Source organism: Leucopleurus acutus, assembly GCF_964270905.1.
Source record: "Leucopleurus acutus genome assembly, chromosome: 3".
Classification (NCBI taxonomy): domain Eukaryota; kingdom Metazoa; phylum Chordata; class Mammalia; order Artiodactyla; family Delphinidae; genus Leucopleurus; species Leucopleurus acutus.
The window spans coordinates 10,580,545-10,587,539 of record NC_139145.1 but is presented as its reverse complement, the minus strand read 5'-3'; the positions used below and the strand labels follow the sequence as shown (position 1 = coordinate 10,587,539).

Below are 6,995 nucleotides of genomic sequence, written 5' to 3'. Positions count from 1 at the left end.
AAAATTTTTTTTTAATTTATTTTTTATTAAAGTGTAGTTGATTTACAATATTGTGTTAGTTTCATGTGTACAGCAAAGCGACTCAGTTATACATACATATATATGTTTTTTCAAATTATTTTCCTTTATAGATTATTACAAAATATTAGGTATAGTTCCCAGTGCTGTACAGTAGGTCCTTGATGGTTATCTATTTTATACATAGTAATGTGTATATGTTAATCCCAAACTCCTAATTTATCCCCCCCCCTTTCCCCTTTCGTAACCATAAGTTTGTTTTCTATGTCTGTGGGTCTATTTCTGTTTTGTATACAGGTTCATTTGTATCTTTTTTTTTTTTTTTTAAGATTCCACATATAAGCAATATCTTATATTTGTCTTTCTCTGTCTGGCTTACTTCACTTAGTATAATATGCTCTAGGTCCATCCATGTTGCTGCAAATGGATAAAAATGATTCTTTTAAATGAATTATCAATGCCATAGTTTTTCTACATGGGATCAGCAGTTAGAATGATGCTGGTAGTGGGCTGAGCCAACAAGAACCTCTTCGTTCCCAGCTTTTTTTTTTTTTTTTTTCCTTTACCATGTTTTGCTTCCACCTTTGTACCTCTTAAAGAGTGCAGAGTTATCTGAAAGTCCCCTGGTCAATACCAGGAGGGTGAGCTTTTCATTAGTGCTCTGCTGAGGTTCCCAAATCTTTTCTTTTCTTTTGCTTTCCTTTTTCCAACTTTATTGAGCTATAATTGACAAATAACATTGTGTAAGTTTCAGGTGTACAATGTGTTGTTTTGATACATTTGTAAATTGCAAACAGGTTACCACCAGAGTGTTAGCTACCACCTTCATCCCACCACACAGTGGCCATTCTTTTTTTTGCTGTGAGAACATAAGAGATCTACTCTCTTAGCAACATCCGAGTATAGGATACAGCATTATTAGCTATAATCACCTGTGCTCCACCTCGGATCCCCAACCTTGTTAATCTTATAACTGGAAGTTTGTGCCCTTTTCCAATCAAGTTCGCTCATTCTTCCACCTCATTTTTTTTTTTTTTTTTTTTGCTATTTTTTGTCAAAGGCAAACAACAAAAAGTGAGCTAGTAGGGAGATTGGTTTTATTCAGGCTAACGCAATAAGGAAAACACCCCCAATCCAAACATCAGAGTGTCTCTGCAGAATGGTTTTGCCTTAGACTTTCATAGGGAGGAATAAGCAAATTATAGGTGGAGGGATTTTACACTTGGGATTGTTATTGTAACCAGGGGACTCTGTTAGTTGAGCAAGAAATGCTTAATCTCTATGTCTAGCTAGTTTGTCAGGGAGGGGGACAAACAGTCCACCTACTCATTTATGAGACAAAAGAATGGGAATTGGAGAGTGTGTGTCTGGCCCTGTCATAGGAAACAAGGAGGTCACTAGAGAGTCCTATCCTCCTATGGGGAAGAGAGGTTCTTTGCAGTACTGGTTTCTAGAACACAAAATTGCGGGAGATGGGGGGATTAACTGTCTGGGTTTTCCAGCAGCACAGGTAAAGCTCAATATTGTCGCTCGCCTTTATATATTAATAATTGAACCATGCATATAAATGCCTACTTTACGCTAAGAGAACTTACCTGTCTTCAATTAAACTATTTTTCCCCCCTAGCGATGGTTCACAATGGGGAATGATTTGGCAATGCTTGGAGATTAGTGTTGGGTAGGACAACTTGGTTTGGGTGGGGTGCTACTGGCATCTAGTGGTGGAAGCAGGGGATGCAGCTAAACGCCTCAAAATGCGCAGGATGGCCTCCCAAAACAGACTTATTTGGCTCCAAAGGAGAATAGTGCTGAGGTTGGAGGCAGGGTGGGAGGGTTGGGGGGATTTAGGGGAGTACTGGTAAAATTGCTCAATACTTCCCTTTGGGAACCAGGGCTTTAGAGGCCGGGCAAAAACGTCTGAAAAACTAAATTCCTCCTGAGATGCAGAAAACAAGCAGGCTCAAAGGATTTTCAAATGCATCTTGAATTTCCCTTGGAGTTGTTGATCATTATTCATCTGTCTGTTACCTTTTATTTGAAACACTGCAGCTCAACTTGTATAATTTTTATATGAAGTTTGTAAAACTTTACTTATAAAAATTCATGGAAGAGTCTCAGATTTTAGCTAAGAGCAAGGATAGGGTAGGGAGCAAACTTTTTCTTTTCTTTTTTTTTTTTTTTTTGGCTGTGTCACGCGGGCTTGCAGGATCTTAGTTCCCCAACCAAGGATCAAACCAGAGCCCTTGGCAGTGAAAGCGAGGACTCTTAACCACCGGAGTGCCAGAGAATTCCCTATAGATGCGTTCTGGCTCACCAACCTGGAAGCTCTCTGAACTCTGTCATTTTAGGTTTTCATGTTGGCTTCATTACATAGACAAGGTGGATTAAATCGTTGGTCATTGGTGATTGGTTCAGCCTTCAATACCTCCACAGGTGGGGGTTTGAGGCTGAAAAGTTCCAACCCTCTAATCAAAGTTCAGTCTTTCTGGCAACAAGCCCTGAAGCTCTCTAGAAGCCGCTTAGCCAAGAGTTATCTCATTAACATACCAAAGACACTCTTTTCACTCATGAGGTTCCAAGGGTTTTAGGAGTCTGTGTCAGAAACTGGGAACAAAGACCAAATATTTTTTATTACATCATAGGGACAAAAACCAGCCCTCCATTCATACAAGCATCCCCCCTACCCCACTCTCAGAAAGTACACAGGACTCACCTCAGAAAATAGGTACTTATGGGGAATTCCCTGGGGGTCCAGTGGTTAGGACTCCGTGCTTCCACCGTAGGGGTCACGGGTTCAATCCTGGTCAGGGAACTAAGATTCCAAGTACTGGCAGGCGCAGGCCAAAAAAAAAAAAGGTACTTCTGCTTTAGAAGACTGTATCCTCCATAAGTCTGATTTAGCTAGTACAGAAATTTAGTTTCAAACCTAAGATAGTATTGATTTAATAATCTGTATACAGGACTTCTGCTGCTGGTAATTGAAGGCTGGGAAATTTAGACCAACTCTCCAACTGAAGACAATGAAAAGTATGCATGTAGTGTACATTAAAAAAAAAAAATCTAAAAAGCAACAAAGATCTAAATACTAGTAAGAAATCACTGCCGTGGAATCTCAAAAAGCCGAACCCATTAAAATAGAGAATAGAATGTGCTTGCCAGGCGCTCTGGGAGGAGGGGGTGGGAATTGAGAGATGTTGGTTAAAAGGTACAAACTTCCAGTTATCAGATGAATAAGTTCTGGGGATCTAATGCACAGCATGGTGACTCTGGTTAACAATACTGTATTGTATACTTGAAAGTTGCTAAGAAAATAAATCAAGTGTTCTTACTACAAAAAACAAATGGTAATTATGTGATAGAGGGGGTAGCTAACACTATGGTGGTAAGCATTTTTCAAAGTATAAGCATTTTACAAATCAGTACATTGTACACCTTAAACTTATACAGAAAAGAAATCACTGCATGGAGACTAGGAGAGGACAGGGTTCCAGAGAGGTGAGGCAGACACTGGGGCTGGTTTTACCCTTGAGGTGGTCTACAAGAGGCAGCTAAGGGACCAAGTGAGCTTTAGGTCTCTACAAGACCAGGGATAAAGAGTGAGAGTAAGGGTCTCCCCTCTTTGGGCTGGCTTCCCAAAGGAATGTCTCTGGGGAATAGAGGGGAACTGGAAGCAAACCAGTATGGACTGCAGCCAGGTTTCCCATCACCTGGTAGATGCCAGAAAAAGCTTGTGTAACTACAGTGCATTACTATCAGACAAAGTAGATTTTAATGCAAAAACGTTTGTTACACCCAGAGATAACAAAGGTAACTTCATAAAGATAGAAGATTGGGTCCACCATGAAAACATAATAATTCCGAATTTGTATTCAATAGTCTATTGATTTTTTATATATATATAACTTTATTTATTTTATTTTTGTCTGCGTTGGGTCTTCATTGCTGCACGTGGGCTTTCTCTAGTTGCGGTGAGCGGGGGATACCCTTCGTTGTGCTACGTGGGTTTCTTGTTGCAGTGGTTTCTCTTGTTGCGGCGGAGCACAGGCTCTAGGTGTGCAGGCTTCCGTAGTTGTGGCTCGCGGGCTTCGCTGTTCCACGGCATGTGGGATCTTCCCAGACCAGGGCTCGAACCCGTGTCTCCAGCATTGGCAGGTGGATTCTTAACCACTGCACCACCAGGGAAGCCCCTCAATAGTCTATTGATTGAACTGCAAACAGAGATAGTCAAATTCTATATCACACTGGGTGATTTTAGCATCTATCACTCCATAATTGATACAACAAGGAGACAAAAGAAAAAATCAGTAGGGCTTCCCTGGTGGCGCAGTTGTTGAGAGTTCACCTGCTGATGCAGGGGACACGGGTTCGTGCCCCGGTCTGGGAAGATCCCACATGCCGCGGAGCGGCTGGGCCCGTGAGCCACGGCCGCTGAGCTTGCGCGTCCGGAACCTGTGCTCCGCAACGGGAGAGGCCACAACAGTGAGAGGCCCGCATACCGAAAAAAAAAAAAATCAGTAAAAATAAGATTTCAACGTGATTAACCAACTTGACCTATTGGGCATATATAGAAAATGCACTCAATCGTCCACATTGATCTTTCAGCGTAAACAGTTCACCTACTAAGTTTAACCACAAGTGCATGAGAGCAAATCTCAATAAATTTCAAAGAATTAAAATTATACAGAGTATGTTCTTCAGCCACAATGCAATGATACTAAAAACCAATAACAAAAGAAGGAAAAGAGGTCCTCCATATAATTGGATACTAAAAAATGCACTTCTATATAACTCATGGATTAAATAAAAACTCTCAATTGACTTTATACAAATCAATTTCTCTGCATAGATTGCAGCAGAAATGAGGAAAATGAGGATGACTCAAAAGGGAGAGATGAAACGAGAACTGGTTTATCTAAGTATAATGTGAAAGCAAATGAGTGTTCACTACAAGTTTACAAACACATGGCCTGCACATCTGATAATAATTTTTTCCTCCAGCTTTATTGAGATTAATTGACTTTGGTTAACACCGGATAATTACACATTTGATTTTACTAGTGCTTACTATAGACAAATTTCTGTACACATATATTAAACTATCTCATATATTCATATATTCCCATATATGAGACATATTCCCTATATCACTATTAAATATGTAATATTTTGCCAATTTATAAATGTCAACTGAACTCAGAGAGTTAAGTTAGCTGATAAATGACAGGTAGTGAAACACAGGATAGAAGGATTTTTTTTTTTTTTTTGCTGCTGCTGCTGCATTGCAGCCTGCAGGATCTTAGTTCCCTGACCAGGGATCGAACCCATGTTCCCTGCAGTGGAAGCTCAGAGTCCTAACCACTGGACCTCTGGGGAATTCCCAGGATAGAAGGATTTAATACAAAGATATCTGATTTGAAAATCCATGATTAATCACTTTGCTAGGAGAAATGAATTTTGGAAGAGTCGGGAATTCTGGCATACCCAGTATTTCATTCCCTTTGACTCTTTCTAGAAGCCCACACCCAAGGCAGATGACAGAATCATGAAAAAGAAAATGTTCCAGAGATCAGTGTCCTCAAGTCTCCCTTTATGGCTCTGTTCCTCAGGCTGTAGATGGAGGGGTTCACCATAGGGGTGACCACAGTGTTCATCACTGAGGCCACTGCCCTCCTCCTGGGGGAGAGAGTAGCTGCAGAACTAAGGTAAACTCCAACACAGGTCCTATAGAATAAGAAAAGGACAGACAGGTGAGACCCAAAGGTGGAAAAAGCTTTATACTTCCCACCAATTGATGGGATCCTCAGGATGGACAAGACAATGCGAGTGTAAGAGAAAATTATCCCTGAGAGGGGACCGACACCTAACAGGCTAGTCACTAGATGCATCAGGATGTCATTGATAAGAGTATCAGAACAGGCGAGTCTGAGGATCTGAGCAAGTTCATAGAAGAAGTGGGGGATTTTCAAGTCTGTGCAGGACAGAGGCAACACCATCAGACTGTGGAGCAAGGTGTTCATAATGTTAATGAACAAGGCGCAAAGAATCATCAGACCACAGAGACAGGGGTTCATGATGATTGCCTAATACAGAGGGTGGCAGATGGCCACGTAACGGTCATAAGCCATGATGGTCAGGAGCAAATTGTCCATACATATGAAAACCATGAAAAAATACACCTGAATGAGGCAGCCTGCATCGGTGATGACTTTGTTCCCTGTCTGGATGTTCACCAACATCTTGGGGGCTATAGTGGAGGTGAAACAGATGTCAACAAAGGACAGGTGGGAGAGGAAGAAGTGCATGGGGGTGTGGAGGTGGGAGTCTGAGCTGATGGCCAGGATGATGAGCAGATTCCCCAGCACAGTGATCAGGTACATGGACAGGAAGAGCCCAAAGAGAAGGGGCTGCAGTTCTGGATCCTCTGAGAGGCCCAGGAGGAGGAATTCTGAGACATCAGTCTGGTTTTCTGATTCCATGTTGTTGATGAGTCTACTGGAAAATAGAGACATGAATTACCATGAAACAGACACACAGACATCACTTGTTTGAGAGGAGTCATTTAAACGATTATTCCCTTCTGGTTGCTCTACTCATTTCTTCCTTCACCAAGTAATTTTTTAATGACTTCTAAGTACCATACATTTTGTTCTAATACTAAAATTTAAAAATTAAAACATTTTATTAAAAATTAAAATATTTTATTTTTTTAAGAACTATCATGCCTGCATGGCATTTTAAAATCTATGATTAGGGCTTCCCTGATGGTGCAGTGGTTAGGAATCGCCTGCCAAGGCAGGGGACACGGGTTCAAGCCCTGGTCCGTGAAGATCCCACATGCCCCGGAGTGACTAAGCCTGTGTGCCACAACTACTGAACCTGTGCTCTAGAGCCTGAGAGCCACAACTAATGGGCCTGCAAGCCACAACTACTGAAGCCCGTGCACCTAGAGCCTGTGTTCTGCAACAAGAGAAGCCACT

The 6,995-nt window shown here is 41.4% G+C and overlaps 1 pseudogene across 1 annotated transcript; it reads right to left on the bottom strand.

Annotated features, from left to right (window-relative positions):
• Window positions 1–5,507: 5,507 nt before the first annotated feature.
• Window positions 5,508–6,560, bottom strand: LOC309958812 (olfactory receptor 7A10-like; annotated as a pseudogene). The gene has a single exon. The product of its transcript is annotated as an olfactory receptor 7A10-like (transcript).
• Window positions 6,561–6,995: the final 435 nt, after the last annotated feature.